This window comes from Petaurus breviceps, unplaced genomic scaffold, assembly GCF_028583685.1.
Source record: "Petaurus breviceps papuanus isolate PSGF00001 unplaced genomic scaffold, PetGlider_PUasm1.0 188, whole genome shotgun sequence".
Taxonomy (NCBI): Eukaryota; Metazoa; Chordata; class Mammalia; order Diprotodontia; family Petauridae; genus Petaurus; species Petaurus breviceps.
In genome coordinates this window covers 978,310-1,000,950 of record NW_027185804.1, presented here as the reverse complement: position 1 = coordinate 1,000,950, position 22,641 = coordinate 978,310, and the positions used below count along the sequence as shown (strand labels likewise).

Here is a 22,641-nt window from a genome sequence, read left to right as displayed (position 1 = left end):
AGAACAAAACAGCCTTTGCAACATTTGTAGAGAATCAGAAGGCCCAGTGTTTTTACATCTCTTTTCACTGACTTTCCATTTCCCAGGTTCCCCCTTCCTCCCTATTTACTTCTCTCCCTACCCCTCCCAAACACCTAGCTCATAACACACAAACTGAAATTCACAAATGCATATTTGTTTTGTAAACATCAAAACCTAAACCTTAGCTACCCATGAGTGATATTTTGTGGACCAACAAAGTTTTCAAAACCATTAAGTCAATGAAAGGAAGTCTTAGGCATTTTAATTGAAATTTGTCTTCTATACTTTGATTCTGATTTTATTAACCAAAGGGCATACCAGCCTTATAGTAAATTACTCCTCACAGTTAACCATTATATAAAGAGAAGAAAGTCAAGTTACCCATTACAGGTTTCTCTGCACACCTTGGATTTGCTTCTCTTCTATTCTCCCCCAGCTCATCCCTGTCAGAGGCATACCTTTGTTGCTGTTGGTTTTTTAGCTGTCATTTTTAACACAAAAGAAACATACCTGGCACAAGCACCCACAAAGAAAATAACCTGAAATGTTGCATTAAATACTCCAACTTCTGGAATGAACTTCTCTTCTTTGTCCTTTGGTGGCCACAGTAGTATCTTAATTGGATGCCTCTCTCCCTGCTATCATTATTTCTAATTTGGTATCACCCTTGACTTCCACACCCTTCTCTGAAGGAAATATATATAACTTTTTATCTTTGTCTCGCACATGCACATAACAGTGGAAAAAAAATATCAAGTAGATTGGCATTAGTAGGACTTTTTTCAATAATAATAATAACAAGCAAATAAACCCAGTGTTAACTACAAGGGAGATTCTGGTACACACAGTACAACACTGTAAAGCATTTCACAGAATCATGTGGTCACTGTTTATTACTATATATACCAATATTTGACCTGTCTCCACAGTAAAGGTTCTTAACCTTCATGTAGCATGGATCTCTTTGGCAATTTGGTAAATCTCTGGACCCCTTTTCAGAATGTTTTAAAATTCATAAAATAAAATATATAATTGCAAAGGAATTCAATTATATTCAAATAGAATTATCAAAATATCATCTAAAAGCTCATAAATTCCAGGTTAAGAACCCCTGTTCTAATGACTGGGCATACCCCATATCTCCAACCTCTTCCTTTCAAAGGGATAAGTCACAACTTGAGTAGATACTCACATGAGAGCATGGAATAGATGGCTCAAAGGGAGATCATTTAGTCTATCTTTATTTTATGAATGAAGAAACTGAGTCATTGAATGGGGAACAAAGCGACATGCCCAACGGGAGCACAAGTAGTTGGAAACAGAGCTGAGATGGGACTTCAGCACTCTCATTCCAAAACTAGATAACTTGTCATTTAACAACCATCTATTAAGAGCTTGCCATATACAATATCCTTACCAAGGCACTGGGGATACAAAAAACAAAAATAAAATCTTTCTGTCCTCAGGAAACTTACATTCTACTTGTGGGGGATAAGGGTAGAAGAACAACTTGATAAAAACACATAAATACAAAACATTTAAAAATAATACAATGCTTTCAATGAGGAAAGAGTGCTAATAATGGGAGTCAAGAAAAGTCTCTTCACATAGAATATGAAACCTGTGCTCTGCCATGAAGGAAGCAGAGAATATTGTCATTGATAGGCAGGCACAGGAATTTGTATGAATCCTAAACATCATTCCACATGCCCTTTAATGAGTTCTGTCCACAGGCCCAAAACAGGCCAAAGGTAGTTACAGTATCCTGGTATGAGATCACTGTTAGCCAGAGACAGCTTTACCCCAGGAAAAAAGAATACATCTAGAGTATTCAAAACTAAAAAGCCACAAAGTACTGCTTTTAATGGTTACCCAAAAAAAGTCACATTTGAAAAAGAGTCAAAAATCAAGGTTAAAAAATAGACAAGTAAGAGTATATAATGCTTGTTGGTGAAAATTCACATCTTGAAACCCTTCATGCAACTCTCCCACACAAGAGTCTAGCCACTGCCATTCTGCAAGCAAGCATTTGAATCAGTACGATAGGAGGGACTTTTGGGGCTGCTAGGTAGCACAGTAAATAGAGCACCAGCCCTGGAGTCAGACAGACCTGAGTTCAAATTCAGCCTCAGACACTTGACATACTTACTAGCTGTGTGACCTTGGGCAAGTCACTTAACCCCAACTGTCCTGCCTTTCCCCCTCCAAAAAGAAAAAAAAAAAAACAGGAGGGACTATTTGTTTTTGTTGTTGCTGATTCTATAGCAAATCCAAGAACCAATGGCTGTTTCAATATAAGAAATCTAATAATAAACACATTCAATGTACAATCCTGACAAGAAGACAAGAAGAGCTTATTTCTTTATCAGTAGAATGGTGGCTTGCTTTCTAAATGGAACTTAACATAATAACGATAATATTCCTTCCAGTGATGTTTTACACAGGCTTAATATGAAATCCTCCTTGACTCTTCCATGTCAGTAACTGGCACTTGTACAAAGTTACAGAAACATTTCACTGTATCCAAAACAGCCTGACTCAGACACTTAGTAGCTGTGTGATCCTGGGCAAGTCCATCAGCATCTTTCAGCCTGTTTTCCCATCCGTAAAGTAGAAATAATAGCAGCACCAATCTCACAGGGATACTGTGAGGATAATATACGGAAATTGTTTTGCAAGCCTTAAAGAGAGACGGGAATGCTAGTTAAGATTGTTATTACTATTATCATTTTCACTTATCCAGCAACCTCAGCGATCCAAAATATAGATAGTCGGTAGGGAACTTGGAAATAAAAACAAAAGGCCTCTAGAAAGCAAAATGGATATTTCAAAGTCTAGGCACAAAAAACTCACTTCTCTTGTTCATTCGAGAGTTTCTGAAGACCTCACTCAGAGAAGCTCTACTTTTCCACATAATTCTAACCAATTTACTGACCTGGTTTCCTAGCCCAAAGCAAGATTAGAAGGGGAAGAAGGCCTGGGTCAAGGCACACATGCTGCCTTACATGTAAGACATTATGTAGGCTGGCAAACAGGGAAGAATGAGAAAAAAAAAAACTTAAAAAGAAGGCAGAAGTCAGGGTCTAAAAGCCCAGCAGTACAAAGTCATTTAGTGTCTGAGCAAAGAGCCCTCTACACATCACAATAGTCCCCAAGGGCGTCACTCTATCAGAGAACAGTACAATAATTGATGACCCTTTTATAATGATGACCATTAGTCATCAAGCAAAGGTTAAATTATTCTGTTATCATCTGCTCAATAATAATAACCAGTATTTAGATAGCTTTAAGATCTGAGAATTTCTTTGCATATATTATCTCATTAGATCCCCATACCAACCCCAGGAGATAAAAGCTGTTATTGTGCACATTTTACATTCTCAGAGACGTTGAGTGAGTTGTTCAGAGTCACACAGCTAGTAAATACCTGAGGTGAGAGTTAACCCTAAATCATCTTGACTCACAATCTAATGCTCTCTCCACTAAGCTATACTGTCTCTCTTTAAGATGACAGGGAAGCATATGCTGCATTTCAGGAAGATGATCATCCAAAGTAGTTAAAAGTTCTAAAAAGTTCTGTGTTTGAAGGGATAATTAAGTTTCTGCCATTTGTAAAATTCTCTTATGTGGGATACCTCTTTCATAAATGATGTCAGATAAGTGAGGTTACCTAAGGTGGAGAAATAACCTGGCAACTATGTTTTTTAGTCCTTTCTCTGAGCCTCATTTTTCCTTTCTATAAAATGAGAAAATTATATTAATGTGATCCTGCTAAAAATCCTATGATTCTTAATTTCTTTTTTTCCCAATCTTTTTTTTAGAATTTTTTAGTTAAAGTATTGAGTTCCAAATTCTATCCCTCTCCCCCTTTCCCCCTCCCTGAGATGGTAAACAATCAGATATAAGTTATACATTTGCAATCATATCAAATATCTCCATATTAGTCATTTTGTACAAGAAGACTTGAATAAAAGAAAAAAATGAAAGAAAGTGAAAAATAGCATGCTTCAGACAAAATTCAAGCAATATCAGTTCTTTCTCTGGAGGTGGATAGTATGCTTCATCATTAGTTCTTTGGGATTCTCTTAGATCAATGTATTGCTGAGAATAGCTAAGCCAGTCATAGTTCTTCATCAAACAATATTACTATTCCTGTGTACAACATTCTCCTGGTTCCATTCACTTCACTATGCATCAGGTCATGTAAGTTTTTCCAGGTTTTTCTGAAATCATATTGCTTGCAATTTCTTATAGCACAATAATATTACATTACAATCATACACCACAACTTGTTTAATCACTCCCCAATTGATGGGCATTTCTTCAATTTCCAATTCTTAGCCACCACAAAAAGAGCTGCCATAAATATTTTTGTACAAATAGGTCCCTTCCCCTCTTTTTGGATGTCTTTGGTATATAGATCTAGCAGTGGTATTGTTAGATCAAAGAGTATGCACAGTTTTATAGCTCTTTGGGCATAGTTCCAAATTGCTCTCCAGAATAGTTGGATCAGTATCTATTTTCCCATGTACCCTCCAACATCCAACATTTTCCTTTTTTGTCAAATTAGCCAATCTGATAGGTATGATACCTCAGAGTTGTTTTAATTTTCATTTCTCTAATCAATAGTGATTTAGAGCATTTTTTGTCATATGGTTTCATATGGTTATAGATTTCTTTTTTTTTAAGATGCTTGCTTTTTTTAAAAAATTTGTTTTGTTTTTTGGAAGGGGGAAGGTAGGGCAATTGGGGTTAAGTGACTTGCCCAAGGCCACACAGTTAGTAAGTGTGTCAAGTGTCTGAGGTCAAATTTGAACTCAGATCTTTCTGACTCCAGGGCCGGGACTCTATTCACTGTGACACCTAGCTGCCCCGATAGCCTTGATTTTTTTATCTGAAAACTACCTGTTCATATCCTTTGACTATTTGCCAATTGGGGAGTGACTTGTATTTTTATAAATCTGACTCAGTTCTCTATATATTCAAGAAATGAATCCTTTATCATAGATATTTGTTGCAAAATTTTACACACACACACACCCCTGTTTTCTGCTTTCCTTTTACTTTGAATTGCATTGGTTTTGTTTGTGCAAAAACTTTTTAATTTTATATAATTAAAAGTATCATTTTACATTTTGTGATGTTCTCTATAACTTCTTTGGTCCTAAATTCTTCCCTTATTCATAAAGCTGACAAATATTCCATGCTCTCTTAATTTGTTTATGGTATTACCCTTTATGTGTAAATCGTGTGCCTATTTTGACCTTATCTTGGTATAAAGTGTCAGATGTTGGTCTATATCCAGTTTTTATCATATTGTTTTACAGTTTTCCCATCACTTTCTGTCAAAGATTTTGTTCCAAAAGCTTCGATCTTTGGGTGTGCTATGTACTAGATTACTATGGTCATTTACTATAATGCAATTTGTACCTAATCTATTCCACTGATCCACCACTTTATTTGTTAGCCAGTACCAGATTGTTTTGAGGATTACTTTATAATTCAGTTTGAGAACTGGTATGGCTAGACCACCTTCTTTCACATTTTTTTTCACTGATTCTCTTGATATCCTTGAGCTTTTGTTCTTTCAGATGAATTTTGTCATTATTTTTCCTAACTCTATACAATCATTTTTTTATTGTTTGATTGGTATGGCAATGAATAAAAAGACTGAATCTTGATTTCAACTCTCAAAGCCTAACATAGTATTTATTTTGCACATATTAGATACATCATAAATATTTTGAATGAATGGATAAATGAGTGAGCAAATGAGTGAATTGAAAGTTCTTGAGCAATGGAGTGAGATGTTGAGCTATATAACTCTATAACTAAATTAGTACTGGCTTCAGGTGATCTACCCTGATTCTGGAAGGAAAGGCACTATTTTGGGAGGTCTGGTCCTGATGTTTCAGGTACAGATTATGAGTTCATTTTAGAGTTTCCAGGAACACAAAAGTTTCAGAGACTGGCCAGAGATCACACAGTCAGCATGTGTCATAGTCAGGTCTTCCTGATTCCAAGACTAGCACTCTATTCACTACCTTCCTTTATCTCTTGAGAGTCTTACACAAAATTCAGATTAAGAAACATAAAAGAGAAAAGGGCATCAAGATAACTATGAAAGTGTTATGAAACAGCAGAAAAATAAAAGCTCCCCAAACCCAGTCCTCAGTAATGTAGAATTATCACAGTGCCAGCACTAAAAACAGCAGCAAACTCAAGGTGGGGCTTCCAGAGACAGAAAACACATGGGAATTAGTCTTATCTTGTCCTGCAATAATTCTGACACACCCCATATTTTTAGGGCAAATTTTTTTAGATACTCTAGGGAAAGATGAAAAATAATCTGTTGAAATGGGAAAACTTCAAGAAGTCTAGTCCTAAGGGAAATGTACCTTTCTTACCTTCTAAAATAGAGAAAACTGCTGTAGGCAAATTTAGCTATTACTGTGAGTCACTGGAGTACTTCATGAAAATGGGGGCTAGGAGGAGATTGAGGGGGGAGGAGATGGTGGTACAGAAAACAAATTAAAATACCTGAAATGCACCTATGGCAAAACATTCTATCTTGATCAACAATGTGTGTCTATCTCTCTGTGGAAGAGTCTGTATGGGGAGTTCCCATTGAATGCCACATATAATTAGTGTGGCATATGCCAGGGATACAGCAGGGATCTGGAGGGGGGAGCATCACAGAGACTTATCCACCCACTCTTTCTGGCCTTCACATAGGAATGGACCTTTTCCCTGAGATATAACATTTTCTCTTTTCTCTACTCATCAAAATTTCATTCTTAAAAGTGGAGAGGAAAGCCTAAGGATAAAATAAGCCAAAAGCCAATGGTAAAAAGATTTCGAAAGGGATGAATTTGCCATTCTTAGGGCTTAGGCAGCATTTCTTTCTGCAGCAATTCTTCTAACTATAAAAAGTGGAAGATCAATGCAATTCAACAAATATTTACTGAAAGCCTGCTCTTTCTAAGATACTGAGAGATTCAAAAAAACACAGCATGTTCAGAGAGGCTCTAGCCAGTACCTTCCTTGGGTTCTACTAAAGTGTTCTCTCACATCAGAAAGTTTCCCAGAACATTTTGTCAGGATCTCTCTCCTTTGTCTCCCTCACTCCCTACCTTAAAATGTGAATATTCATGTGTGTGTCACATGAATAAATGAATGAAAAAGTACTTACTATATGTCAGGCATCACAACTCTCCTATGGCTTAATAGGAGGTCTTTGAGATAAGACTCTCCAAATTTATGATAGAAACAATATAGTAGATTTAGAGCTGGAAGTGACCTCAGAGGTCATCTAATATATTCCCCTCATTTGACTGATGAGAAGTTAAGAAGCTTGTCTAAATTCACACTCTTGGTAAGCAACAGAAGTGAGATTAGTACACAGACCTTTTGCTTCTAACTCAAGTGTTCTTTCTAGTGTACTACAGACATATAGTCTGTCAATAGAACTAGACTCAAAGCTTTCCAATTTGGTAGAGCCTGACACTTACATAGCCTTGGAGAATACAGGATTATTTCCATACCACAAGTAGGGCTTTAGTGTAGGAATTAGGATTTAACAAATATGTTTCTACACTTAGACTCAAAAAAAAATCAACTGCCCGAGTACATAATAGGACATTGTGGCTAGACGAGAGGTTATGCAAAAAAGATCTGGGTGTTTTAGTGGACTAGAAGTTCATTATGAGTCAACACTGAGTCAAGGTAGCAAAAATAAAAAACAAAAACAAAAAACCTCCTCATATGATCATAGACTCCATTAACAGAACATGTCCAGAACACAAGAAGCAAAAGTCCCCCTTTGTTCTGAGTTGTTGAGTCCACATCTGGAGTACTAAGGTCAGATCTTGGTGACCTTTTTAAAGAAAGGAAATCAACAAACTAGAATGGGTAAAGAAAATGGTGATCAGGATGGTAAGTGAAAAGGAAATGGTGTCATAGAAGGATAAATGAAGGAACTAAAGATGTTTGGCCTTAGAGAATCCTTAGATGACCAAAGGATATGAACAAGCAGTTTTTGAAAGAATAAATGCAACTATCAATGAAAAAAAGGACTCCAAATAATTAATAATTAAGAAAAACACATTTTAAAATAACTCCAAGGTAGCCTCAGGTTGACAAAGATGAGGAAAAAAAAGGTCAATGATAATTGTTAGAGGGGTTATAGGAGGACAAAATGCACCAATCATTCTGAGAAACAATCTGAAACTAGACGCAAAAAGTCACAAAGCTGTGTATATATTTTAATCTAGTGATACCACTACTAGATAAATATATATATGTATATCTGTGTATATATATGTGTGTGTGTGTGTGTATCTATATATGTGTGTATATCTGTATATATAAATATTTTTTCAAAGCTAAAGGGAAAAGATATATTATATATATATATATATTAATATATGCATTCATATATATGTTAAATATATTCATAGCAGCATATTCTTCTTGCAGCAAAGAGCTAGAAACATCATAGATGCTCGTCAATTGGGGAATAGCTAAACAATATGGTATATGAATGTAACAGAATGTTATCATGTTGTAACAAGTGACTAAAGGGATAAATTTAGAGAAACACGAGAAAACTTGTGTGAACAGATTCAGGGTAAAGTTTGCAGAAACAGAAGAACAATTAATACAAAGGCTACAATAATGTGTAGAAAACAATTTTGAAAGATTTAATGACCAAATCCCATTTCCTACCTCTTGACAGAAAGGTCTTGAAGTAGAGGCACAGAATTAAAAACACATTTTTAGACACAATGCATGAATTTGTATTGTTTGACTATAGTTATTTGTTACATTAGAGGGTTTTTTATTTGTAATAAGAGTATGAGGTTGTAGGAGATTGTGGGGAGGGAGGGAGAATATAATGATAAAGATGAAAAGAAAGAAGAGCATCAATAAAACATTAATATGTATTGTAAAATAGAAGAGATCAAAAGAAAGCACAGAAGGTAATAAAAATAAGCAGGACAGTGGTGGTGATTTATCTTGTTAAATTTAACATACTTTTAAAATAAACTACATAATAATTCACAGTTTCATCCAGTCCTTTTTTTCTCTTCTTTGCATACCAAGATGTTTATGCTGTTATTATTGATTGTTATTCATAAGAAGGAAATTTTAAAAATAGAAAAGATTTGACAGATATGATGGCTATCTATAATTTTTTAAGAGTTATCATATAAAAGAGAGATTAGATTTTATTCTACTTGGTCCCAAAGGGCTAAAGTAAGCAAAGTGGGTAGAAGTTGCAGAGAAGCAGTTTTTGATTCAATGTAAGAAAAAACTTCTAACCAAGATATCTACAGATGGAACAGCTGCGTCAGAAGGCAGTGGGCTCCTCTCACTGGAAATTGGCATGTAAAAGTTAGTTGAACATTTGTTGGAAATGTGGTAGAATGGATTCCTATGGATTGCTTAAACACCATCTGAGGTCTCTTTACTTCTATGATTTTGAGATTTGGGGAGATAAAAAGCATTCTCTCAGTATGGACAAACCTAAAGAACGTCATTTTCATCATTTCTTGTCACTAACACTTTACAAAACCTTTCAAATAGACCAAGAGTGGGTGGAAATGACTCTAAGGAAGGGATGGAAGAAAGAGACCTAATTTCTTCATTTTATGATTATTTTTATTGCATAATTTACTCCATTTAAAAATTGAATCCACCCATGCTTTGGGAATGAAAATTCCTATGGGCACAAGGGACAGGGTGTTTGTCATGCTGCTTAAGGAAAGAGAGGTCTAATAAATAAAATCTGACTCATTTTCTGCTCATTTTAATTAATTAATTCTGTGGAAGTCCCAAGCAACTACTACATAATTTGTGACTGAACGGGGTTCAAAGGAAGAAAATATATAAAGTATTTCTTATAGAATTTAGAGTAGGAAGTGACATTAGGGATAATCTAGCCTAGCCCTTTATTTTTTTTTTTAGAGACAGAAGAAAAAAGAGGCAGAAAATTTAAGTGACTTGCCCAAAGTCATTCATCTGTAAGTGTCTCTCTCTCTCTCTCTCTCTCTCTCTCTCTCTCTCTCTCTCTCTCAAACACACACACACACACACACACACACACACACACTATCTTTGAGTGAATCACTCACTCAGGTCCCACATTTCAAAACTGTTTTTGGTATCTCCACCTGCTTGTCCTTCATGTACTTCAAACTCAACAAATCCAAAACAGAACCCAGCATCTTCTCCCCAAAACCTACCCCCTTCTTCTAATTCCCCTGTATCTACTGATAATGCAAAAAAGAAATTCATTTACCCAGACTCCAAACCTAAGTATTATTTTTGACTTGATTACGTAATACAATAACAACAAAAACCTCAATGACTTACTCTATAGAATTAGGATAAAATAGTAATGAAATTGATTAGGGAAAAAAGAGGAAGATTTGCTCTGCTAGACCTTAAGTCACACTAAAAAGCAATAGTTGCCAAAATTATCTAGTACTAAGCAAATAAATAGATCAATGTGACAGAATACAGAATCTAGAAACATAACCAAATGTATATGAAAAGTTCTGATTGACAAATCAATATATTAATCTCTAGGGAAAGGGAATATTATCCAAACTATACAGCATTTTGGCCAAAATATTTTTAAATGCATACTTCGCACCAAAAATAGCAATAAGTTCTACCTGTGTTCATGAGTTGAACATAAAAGGAATCATTTTAAAATGTTAAAGGAAATTAATAAATACGTTTATCTCAGTTGTGATGGGCAAATAAGTTCTCTATCAAATAAATGAAAAAATTAAATGGTAGACAGATAAATTTTATTACATAAAAATTTTAAAACATCATCATAGAACAAGAAAGCCTCAGAAGCTTAGAGCTGGAAAGGATAGCAAAGGGCATCTAGTCTAACCTCTCATTTTATAGATAGGGAAACTGAGGCAATCAGAGGTTAAATGACTTGCCCAGGGTCACACAGCTAGTAAGTGGTGGAGCTGGTATTTAATCCCATTTTTTCTGACTCCAAATCCAGAATTCCTTCTACTACACCAAATGATGATGAAAATATAACCAAGACAACAAATGACAGGTTAGGAAAATTTAAACCTACATTCCAAAATTTTATAATTATTTAAGGGGAAAACCCAGTCTTCATTGGTTAAGTGGTAAAAGGCTACCGAAATAAAATTTACAAAATAGGAAACACAAATTGTACAAAAGTATTCGAAAATATGTTTGAATTCACTTATAGCAAAAAAAAAATGAAGAAAGGGGGGAAAAAACCTTAGAGGTATTTAATTATCTCATGTCTATAAAATTAGCAAAAATAATTTTTAAATGGCAAAATTCAATCATGACAGGTTGTGGGAAAAGGGATATACTCATACATTGCTTGTGATATTGCAAATTGCTGCAAATCATTTTGGAGAGCAGTACAGAAACACATAGGAAGAGTGATAAATTGACATTCCCTTTGATTCATAATCCCACCAATGAGAATATTTCCTTTCAGAACATAATCAAAAAGGAAAGAAAGAACTGTCTATACCATTTATAATTATAGTCATTATATGGGAAGCAATTTAATGTCATGGAAAGAGTACTGTATCTGGAATTTGAGGGCCTGGTTTATGTATGGGTTCTATTCCTTACTATGTTGTTTTGTTTTGGTTTGGTTTGGGTTTTTTTGCCTTTTGGAGGGCAATTGGGGTTAAGTAACTTGCCCAAGGTTACACAGCTAGTTTTTTTTGTGTGGGTGTTAAGTGTCTGAGGCTGGAACTGAACTCGGGTCCTCCTGACTGGCCGGCACTTTACTCACTGAGCCACCTAGCCGCCACCTAGCTATCCCCTGTTACTTACTATTTGTAAGACCTCTTTTACTCTGGGTCTCAGTGTCTTCAACCATGGGGAGAAAAATGGTAAATACACTAGGTCAGAACTTAACTTTTTTTGTGACATGGACTCCTTTTTCATTCTAGTGAAGCCTATGGATCTATTTTCAGAAAAATGTTTTGAAATGCATAAAATAAAGTACATGGGTTTACAAAGGAAAACAATTATATTGAATTACAATTAAAATACTTTTTTTTAAGTTAATGAATTCTAAATTAAGAAACCTTAGATTAAATCAACTCTAAGGTCCCTTCCAAAGCTAAAAACCAAGTTTCTCTAAACTTATAATAGAAAAAGAAAATTTGGAAGCATAGTTCCTAACCAATGACTGAGAGTAGGCTAAATAAATAAATAGGCTGAACAGGCACACCAGAGAAGCCCGTTGTCTTCTTGGGGCATGTACCTGGGTTGTTACTGAGAGTCACCCAAGAGCTACCAAATCTGAAAACCTCTTCTGACAATTCTTGTAAAGACAAATGATATCAGAAGGAACTTAAAAAGCATCACTAAAGATTATGGGGGAGAGGGCGCTGCAGGCAAGAGGAGGAACAAAACAACAAAGACCTTGAGGACACAGGTGAACTTTTCACTAATACCAAATGAAAGCAGAGGATTCAGAGAGAAAGGTAGATTTGCAAAATGAGTAACTATCTAAGAAGATAGTGGCTAAGAACAGGATTTGGATTTCTGAGCCACAGCTTAAAATACAGGCTGTTGGCAAAGTATATATAGTATACCTAGAAAGGGCCAGTAAAGGCATATTTGCCTGGAGTGAGCGAATCTCATCAAGAGGACTTTAAAAAATAAAAAGAAAGGGGGAAGCAGAAAACTGCCTACATATATCAGATGCCATAGAGGGTAGCAGGTATAACATAATAGGAAGAAAAGCAGACAAGTCATGGGAAATCATATCCCAAAAGAGGGCTATAAGTAAAAACCATGGACTCAGATGACTGCATACAAATGGACAATTTATGAGCAATAAACAGGGTGAACCAAAGATCCTAATGCAAAGAGGCAAATATGACTTCACAGACATCACTGAGGCTTAGTGGGATGGGATTCATGGCTATAACTTAGACCTAGAAGTGTATAGCATTCATAAGGAATACATAAAAGGGGAAGGGCTATACATATTAAGAACATATGGTAGTGAGGAAATTCAGTGTGGCAGAGAACATAAGTCAGCAAAAGGTTTTATTTCATTCATTATTATAAACCAAGGCAAGGAGAATTATCAACTGGCACAAAGAGAAGGGACTCTATAGGGCAAGTGGGCTTTGAAATATGAATCAATTTCCACAGATACCTATAATATAAAGAAATCACGTGGGCACACTGTGTTCATAATTGGTTCTCTTTGGAGAGCAGTTTGTTACAATTAATGGAAAAACACATCCCAATCTGCTAATATTTGTCCAACAAGTGTCCAATACAGGATGCTCAGGAACTCAGGTAGGGGAACCCCAAAACATCAGGGCTAGATGTGACTGCCCATTTACATTGAAATGGATGCTTATTCTAAAACATCATTTGTGTTACAAAAGAGAATACATGGCCCCACTCTATCTGCCACTATACCAAAAGCCAGGGAAGAAACATAGGAGAGAACATTTGGGTGATAAGCAACATAGGCAGAAGTAGAAGTCATACTGCTGTAGATGTCTACTACACACCATCAGGACAGAAGGAAGGTTGAGATGACAGATCCAGGAAACCATTTATAAACCTAGCTCAGAACAGCCTTATTACAGTAATGGGGGATCAGCTCTCTTGGCTATATGCTGGCACTCTTTCTCTGCCTAAAGGAAGGTGGCTGAGATATTTGTTATTTGCTCCCAAATGATTAAAGGGTCTGTGATCTCTGTAATGTGGATTCTCTCTCCAGCGACAAAGATTACAACCTGCCTATGCTCACTCACTCTGTGTACCTTATCCATGTTCTCCCATAAGTTCCCCACAGGAGTCTAACATTCTCTAGGCCTTCCTCACTTTATCTTGACAACATGAGCATGTCCAGGAATGTCAGCTTTCCATTGGTTATACTTCCTTCTTGCCATGTGACTAACCCACCTCTTTTTTTGATCACATATATCCCTGATGGCCTTCCTTACTACAGTTTTCTTCATCATTTCTTAGTTATTACATTATAGCCTATTCACACCTCTTCTTCATTACCCTTTGAATGATATTCTTTTTTTATTCTTCAGAATCTTTTGTGTTCCATAATTTATAACTATCCTACAGTATCAATGCAACTTAATAGCTAGTATTTATATTGCGATTTAAGGTTTGAAAAGGGCTTTAAAAAGGTTTTTCTCATTTAATCCTCACAACTCTGTGAAGTATATGCTATTATTATTCCCATTTTACAGGTGAGGAAACTGAAACTAAGACCAGCAAAGTATATAAGCCCAGGGTCACATAGCTAGTGAGTAGCAAAGGCAGGTTTTGAATTCAGGTCTTCCTGACTTCAAATCCAGCACTCTATCCACTGTGTCACCTAGCTGCTCCTTAATAGAGAGGCAATGTGGAATTAAGAATAGAGTGCTAGACTTGCAATCAGGAAGACCTGAGTTCAAAACCTCTCTCCGACACTTATTATTATATATGTAACCATATATTATAATATTATTATTATATATGTAACCTTAGTCAAGTCACTGAAACTCAACTTCTATTTTCTCAGCTTTAAAAGGAGGAGATTGAATCCAATAACCTCTAAGGTCCTTTACAACTCTAAAATAGATGACCATTTTTTTCTTGACTTACATTAATTATAACTTTATCCTATACCTCTGGACCTAATTCCCATTAACAAGGACAAACTAGTTCCTGAAGGAGAAACAAGAAGAACTTTGGGGAGGAAGAAGAGTCTATCACGGTATTTATGTTAGAGAAGAGGAGGAAAGCCAGGTATAAAGTCTATAATGCACCCTAGACCTTGGTAGAAGGGCTCTGAAAGAGTTCACAGAATAGATGGGTAGGATTTAGACTGAGAAGGAAGTTTCAAGCATATTAATTAATTAATACTTGGCCCTGTGCTGGTCAACATTTTTATCATTAAGTTGGATAGCATATGTATAATAAGTATAGCATATGCAAGTTTAGTTCTCAAAAAGAATACTTTTTAGTTGTTATTTTTTTAAATAATCACCCAAATTAGACAAAAACAGAAGTGAAATTTGTATTTGGGGCTCTATCCACGAAACTCCATTCTCTTCCTATGTGCCTTGCTGCAGCTTCTACCCACTGGTGCTCATTCTGCCCTCTGAAGTCATACAAACTAAATTTTCATCGCTTTCAGATATTTGAAAATGACTATCTATCCCACCTCCCACATACTCCAAATCTTCTTTTCCATAGGCTAAACTAAAGTTATTAAACTTTTTTGTGTCATGGACTGCTCTGGCATTCTATTGAAGCCTACAGACTTCTTCTAAGAATATAATACACTGGATTACAAAGGAAATTAGTTGTACTGAAGTAAAGCCATAATTTTTCCCATCCAAATTCAGAGACTCTCTCAAATCTAGCCACATACCCACTAAGGACATCTGGGCTAACCATAGCCAATTCCTTTAACCAAGCAGAAGCCTCTGCATTCTGGTCAAGAGAAGGAAGAAGCATGGCTGCTATGTACAATGGTCATTTTTCTTTCTGAGATAGACAGAAGGTGGCATTTATCTTTAGCCAGATGAAAATAGCTATTTCCATAAGAAAATCCTCCTACTATGGCTCTGTTTCAACCAATTAACTCAGTTCCATCCAACCCAAGTCCCTCCTCACATCTCATCAACCCCATATGTAACAAAAGAAGGTCCCTCAGACAGCAGGGCTTGGATGCCTGCAGCTTGCACACACCCCTCCCATACACCCCAATCCCTACCTTGATCCCACTCACCCCACCCCAAGCATCCAGGTAGACTGAGCCACACTATGGCTGCTACTTAGACCTTATAAATGGAGCTTTCTTCTCCCTGACGGTTTGGGTCTCCACTCAGCACCCTTTACTTTTAGCAGAGTTTTTATTTGAGTTACAGTTCATTTACACTGGTTTATGGTATTTCTTTCTTTCTATTTAAGTGAACACCTGTTTCTCCTTAGTCTTGGCCTCTTAAGAAATGAAGCTAGTACTTGGCCCATTAAACTGTAGCCAATAAGCCGAAACTTGTAATAGGTGTTAAATGGACTTCAAATGTGTTTCTGTTAACTACATGCAATTATTTAACCCTTTCAGAAACAAATTGTTTTGTGTTTTTACCTTTGTATCTTTAGGGACATAAGGATAATCAGGAAAAAAAACAAGCATTAATTTGTAGATCCAGTAATTAAAATATAGGGAGAAGTGATAGACAAGACTAGCGAATGATTTCATATATATATATATATATATATATATATATACTTTTTTTAAATTTTAACATTCGTCTACTGTCCTCCACTAAACCATCTGCCTAACATGCATATACCAGTCCTATCCTCATTGCATTTCCAATCTAGCTCTATGTGTATGTGTGTGCACATGTACATGTATGTGAATATAAATAAGTGCACATACATGTTGGTCTTAATGGGTCTAATGGAAGGAGCTCTGCACTAGAGGATGAAGAGGCCATAGCATTAACATTGCAGTGTGACCTTGGACAAGTCAATTAACTTCTCTACAATCTGAATCGCTTTTGCAGCAAAACAGGGATAATAAGACTTGTTTTATCTCCCCAACAGGGTCAGCAGGAAGATCAAGGGAGTTAATTATGAGGAAATTCTTTGAAAAGTATAAAGCATGATAAATATATAAATTATAATTATTATCAATAATCTTGGAACCTGTTGCTACCATCACTGAGTCAGAATACAAATCTACCACCTATCAGAACAGAGATATTTTTATTAAATTCCCATTTATTCTCTCCTCCTTCACTAAAACACACACACACACACACACACACACGCACAGCCCTATTTCAGCCTAATCCCTCAAGTTGGGCTGCAATTGCAATTGCCAAAGAGTGTTTTGAGAATCTAAGTTAAAAAGTTTCCATATGCCTCAAACATTAGGAAAGCTTCAGGCATCTTCTCAAACTGCCACCATTTTGTGTCTTGCTTTATTTTACCTTTCCCAGTTCCTGCTGGAATAAACATCCTCCTTCCTAGTTATGCCCTCCTCTTACCTATCACTTTTTTTCCATTAGAAAACTTTCATTTAGTTCATGCCATTCCTCAACAAAGATACTTATACTGTCTCTCTCTAGATTAAGAGAATCCATCATATTTTCCCCCTTTGGGGCTGTTATCTGTGGGGGTTACTCAGTGAAGTTAATGAAATCAGATGTGAAAGTCCATTTCTACCCTACTCTCCAAAATCCTCTGGGTCCCTGAAATAAACGTGGTGAGATTGGGAAATTACCCTTTCCACAATACTCAGCAGCACAATACTGTAGAAAGAACACTGGAACTGGAGTCAGGAATTAGGGACTCAGCGAATGCCGGCTCCACTTTCCAGCTGGGTGAACATTAGCAATCACTCAAATGTTCCTAAGTAGCCTCAGTTTTCACCTCTGCAAACTGAAAATAATAACATCTGTACTGCCTCACAGGACTGCTGATAGAAACTCACTCTGCAAACCTTCAAATGTAAGCATAAAGATGTGCTATTAAATAGAGGAAGGGCCAAGAGGAAAACTTCTGTCAAAAAGGAGGTTCTCACTTCAGAACAATGCCTGACTCCTTCCCTCACTGGTGTTCTTTCTCCTCCTGCCCCACTCCACTCCCAGCTGCACATAAACTATGAGCATTGAATTTAATAATCTTCTAAATAGTATAGTCAATTTTGCTTCCTCTCCATTAGTTTCTTCACAATTATAAAGGAATTATCTAAGCCCTAAGTGGTCAAAGAAAATGAACAAACAGTTCTGAAAAGAATTGCAAACTGGTAACAGTCATAGGAAAGATCACACCAAATTACTACTATTAAGAGAAATACAAATCAAAATGACTCCAAGGTTAAACCTCACAACTAGAAAATTGGCAAAAAAAAAAAAAAAAGGATAAAAAATAGGAATAAGTCAGTGCTGAAGGAGTTATAATGGACCTACAAGGCACATGAATTCACTGTTGGTGAAGCTGTGAAAAATAGTATAAGCTTTCTGTAAAGCTTTTTGGAACTAAGCTAAGAAAGGGTCTAAAACATTAAATACCTTTTAACCCAGAGACAAACACATGTACTAAGGAGGTAAAAGATAGTGGAAGGGGTTGGGAGGTGGGGTCTAGGGGAGGTCCCATTTACACCAAAATATTTACAGCAAAGCTTTTGTGAAGTAGCAAGGAGATAGAAACAAAGTAGATAACATTTGATAGAGGAATGAGCAAACAGGGCACACGAACATAATGGAATACTATTACTATTCCATGGAATCAAATGAATATGAAGAATACAGATAAATATAGAGGGAAAGGACTCTCTGGGTGGAAGCCAGGTGAGATAACATTGAAAAATTAAGATGATACTTTAAAAATACATCAATAATGCTTTTAAAGAGAAATATTAAAGGTCAAATGGGGCAGAGACCAATAACTCAAAACCCTGGAATACAGGCCTACAGAAATTCTAAGGTTGGATTGGCCTTTGGATTCTGGGCCCTGTGGGTCCCGATTTGTTCTTGCCTCTATACCTCTGTTCAAGCTTTTCCTCCAACATGTGTGATCTTGAGTAAGTTATTTCCACATTTCCTCTGTCAAATGAAGAGATGGGACAAGATGGTGTTCCCTAATAGCTGTTCTAGAATTGTGTGACCCAGGAATGTCTTTTCCTTCATCTCTGCTATTTCAATACTCATTCTTCATAGCCCAGGTCAAATCCCATCTCCTTCACTGGTCAACTCCCAATCACAGAAACCTTCTGTGACTCTCCCTTCTTTGCTGGCAACAGTTATATACTACAGCACACAATTCATTCATTTATTCATTCGTTCAGCAGATATTTAAAGAGTATGTTTTATGAACACCACCTTACAAAAAGAAGTACTATCTTATACTATCATCTAATCAGGGGTAAGGAATCTATGGCCTCAAGGCCACATGCGGCCACAACTTTGTTCTGTGAAGTTTGGATTCAAAGGGCTGCACTTGAAGACCTAGAAGGCCACATGTGACCTCAGGCAACAGGTTCCCCACCCCTGTCTAATTGTTTTGTGTGTATCCAGTCTAATAGACTGTATAATAAACTAATAGAGTTTCAAGGACATTAGAGATATGGCCTGAGTCTGTGAGATGCAATGAAAGGTGCAATGGTTTTGCAGTCAGAAGTTCTGAATCTGCCACTCACCAACTCTACAACCTCTCTGGACTGCCATTTTCTTATATGTCAAATGAGGAGTTTGGATTAGAAGAGTCCTTTCAATTCTAAATTCAATAATCAGCTAGTCTAATATATTCATTTGAGAATACAGAGGCCCAGAGGGATTTGGGGACTTGCCCAAGGTCACAGATTTAGTAATTTGCCAAACTTGGACTTGAGTCTTGGGCCTCCAACTACAAACCTATGGCTCGTACTCTGGGCCTGCTCTATCATATTTGACCAGCACGGAAGCACCTGAATTAAAGCCAGGGGTCACATCTTAATGTTTTTTTGTAACTCCCAAGGTTCCTAGCATAGTGTTGAATACATACTAAGGAAGTTGTTGATTGAAACATTTCAATGAATGGAAAGAACCATGATCTAGCAAGGCTTCCATTTTCCTCAATCATCCCAGATATATTAACCCTTTCCCATTTTCAGTGGTGTCCATAGGGCAGCTAGGTGTCATAGTTGATAGATCACTGGCCCTGAAGCTAGGAAGCCCCGTCTGCCTATGTTTAAATCTGGCCTCAGATTCCCACTAGCTGTGTGACCCTGGGCAAGTCACTTAACCCTGTTTGCCTCCATTTTCTCATCTGTAAAATGAGCTGGAGAAGGAAATGGCAAACCACTCTAATATCTTTGCCTAAAAATCCCAAACGGGCTCAGCTCACAAAATCGAACAACCAAACAACAACAAAAGGTGCCTGTGGAAGGCATTGGTAATCACCACTCACCAAGGATTTAGATATCTGTCCTCTGGTTTGGCCTGAGTCTGGAATACTGACTCCTTCATTTGTTCATTGTCAGGGGTTGTAACATTTGTATCTATGACTTTATCACAGAAATATCTAGCCATTGTCTGCTATTGCTTCTTGGTCTTAACAGGGACCACAACATAGTATGAAACCTAGAGTAAATTTCTGTTACAGAATCCATATATTTCTGCTGTGGGATTTTATACAAATATATGTATGTATATAAACATATAACAAATATAAGATAAATATGACATATACATATGTATCTATACATGGACTAAAAATCTCATCTATACCCATACTTGTGTGCATACATGTCTAGATGTGAGAATGGCACAGATATTAGCTTGAATCAGTCAAACATACACATTCTTCTGTACCAGTTTAGATATTAAAATAACAAAAGGTACATTCAATGTCCTTCTTATTATACTACAGAAATAACTTTAAAGAAAAGTAAAATTCCTCCATTTTCTAGTGTACTTTTCCAGAGGACAACAAGTTCACTAAGTTTGATTCCTTCCCCTAAATCCAACCCTCTCTCCCTAGCCCACTTTCAGACCCTGGAAAGATAGAAGACTGCTGCATTGTTACACAGGCTGTGTCTGACTGTGTTTATTGAGTAATCAGGAAAACATTCTATCTGACAGGATTGAATATTGACACCCACATTTCCTCTTTACTAGTGGAAAAACATCTTAGAAGAGCACATATCCCCCAAATCATACTGTTTTCACTTTATTTTCTTTTTACATAGATCATGGGACTTTTCTTATTTTCTGCTTTCATTTTAATTATATATAAAAAAAGCCTTTGGAAAGGTAAATTACATGATAAACACTGGCACCCCCCAAATGTCATCCCCTTCACCTATCTCCATGAGCAGCAATATTAAATTTAAAATGACACTAGGATTCTTTATCATCCAGAACTTTCTCAGCTAAGGAGGAGGCTGGGACATAATATTTTCGCCACCCAGAATTCCTCAGTTGATATTACATGAGGTTTGAACCAACTGTGTTAGTAACCATTCCTCCGCGTTCCACTTCCTAGTTCTTAATCACAAATCTAATCATGGATTTTTATAAATATTCCACAATTAAGTATACTTTCTCTGCTCATGTTTCTCTCTCTCCAGTTTCTCCCACCGATAGACAGCATACATAGGGATTTCATTAACAAGCCTAATTTGGAACTTGGAAGATTTGTTATGGACAGCAGTTTGCAAATTGCTCTTGGAGTTAATTTTTGCAAATTTACTGACATTTTTCTCTTGAAAAACCAGGGGGGAAACCCCAAATTCTGAGTTCTGTTTAACTTACCTGACTCTGCCATTCCACCCCGACTGCTTGAACAATATTATCAGCAATTCAGATACTCCTTCTTGTTAAGTAGAAGGATATTTCTTCTCTTGCTGGATTAATAATCAACTTTCTAGATAGTTCATTTGTAATTCTCTTCTGGTTAACCCTTAGCAATGCCGCAGTCAGCTTAACTTAGGTAGATCCATTTATTTTCAGTGAATTGAAAAAGAAGCGTTCTTGTAGGATGACAAATGAACTAAATTCAATCTTTAAAGCATCTATTAATCATCTACTATGTACTACTAAGGGACTAAGCTGGGCACTAAAGCAGAAAAATAGCATAGGTGCTGCTCTGAGGTAGGTGACCATCTATGATAGGGATACAAAGGCTACATAGGCAAGTATAACACAAGGTAGACTATGAAAGGAGAGAAGAAGAATTATCATGATAAATTAACTAAGGGATAATATAACAAGATAAATAACCCTAAGGGATCAGGGGAGGTTTCCTAGAAGGGACAGCTGAAGGAAGAAGATTTCTACAGTGGAGATGAGGGAGCGCATTATGGGCAAAGAGGATGGACTGTATGAATACATTGGGGGGGGGGGCAGAGCAGGCAGGGAAGGAGGAAAGGAGATAGAGGAAGAAAGCCAGAAATAGTGAAGGGTGCAGTCTGGCTGGAATACAGAAGCCATAGGTGTTAATGATAAGAAATAAGTGCACAGATTGGTGTCATAGTATGAAGGGCATTAAATGTCAGGCTAAGGAGCTTCTATTTCACAAAATAAAGGAATAGGAGATAGTAGTCATTAAGAAAGTTTGATTAATTTGAATGGACAACACAAAAGCCATGTTAACATATAATATATGAAAATGAATTAACATTTGTTACATTTGTATAGGAAATACATAGGTCTTTTAATCATTCATTTAACAAGCATTTATTAAAATCCACTATGTGCCAGCCCCTCTACTAGGTACTGGGGATACAAAGACTCCCCCCTCCCCCACACACACATGCACAAAACTCACCACTAATTTCTGTCCTCAAGACTATATTCTACTGTAATAGAATGAGAGGAGAGTAGGGAGAGGGGAGAGTGACTGGGAAAAAACATATAAAGAAGGGGGGAAGGAAATACAAAATATATACACAGGAAATACAAAGAATTTCTGATCTTGTGAATTTTATTAGAAGGTCCATTTCCTAGTTGTTCTCCTAATACCGTGTTTCCCCAATAATAAGACTATCCTGAAAATAAGCCCTCCCCTTACTGTGTAAGATTCCCCTAAAATAAGCCCTCCCCCGAAAATAAGCCCTAT

General features: G+C 36.6%; 2 protein-coding genes across 30 annotated transcripts in view; one reads left to right on the top strand and one right to left on the bottom strand.

Annotated features, from left to right (window-relative positions):
• CUNH11orf58 (chromosome unknown C11orf58 homolog) overlaps positions 1-22,641 on the top strand; it is a 408,817-nt gene that overhangs the window by 57,106 nt on the left and 329,070 nt on the right. The gene's annotated exons all lie outside the window — the stretch shown is intronic.
• The window catches only part of SOX6 (SRY-box transcription factor 6), a 672,513-nt gene that overhangs the window by 420,644 nt on the left and 229,228 nt on the right, over positions 1-22,641 (bottom strand). The window contains exon 1 of one of the 29 annotated variants that reach the window (XM_069091137.1): positions 532-650. The exons of the other annotated variants lie outside the window; for them this stretch is intronic. The gene's annotated coding sequence lies outside the window, so the exon portion shown is untranslated. Of the gene's footprint in view, positions 1-531; positions 651-22,641 lie in introns of those variants that run through there. 29 annotated transcript variants of the gene reach the window in all.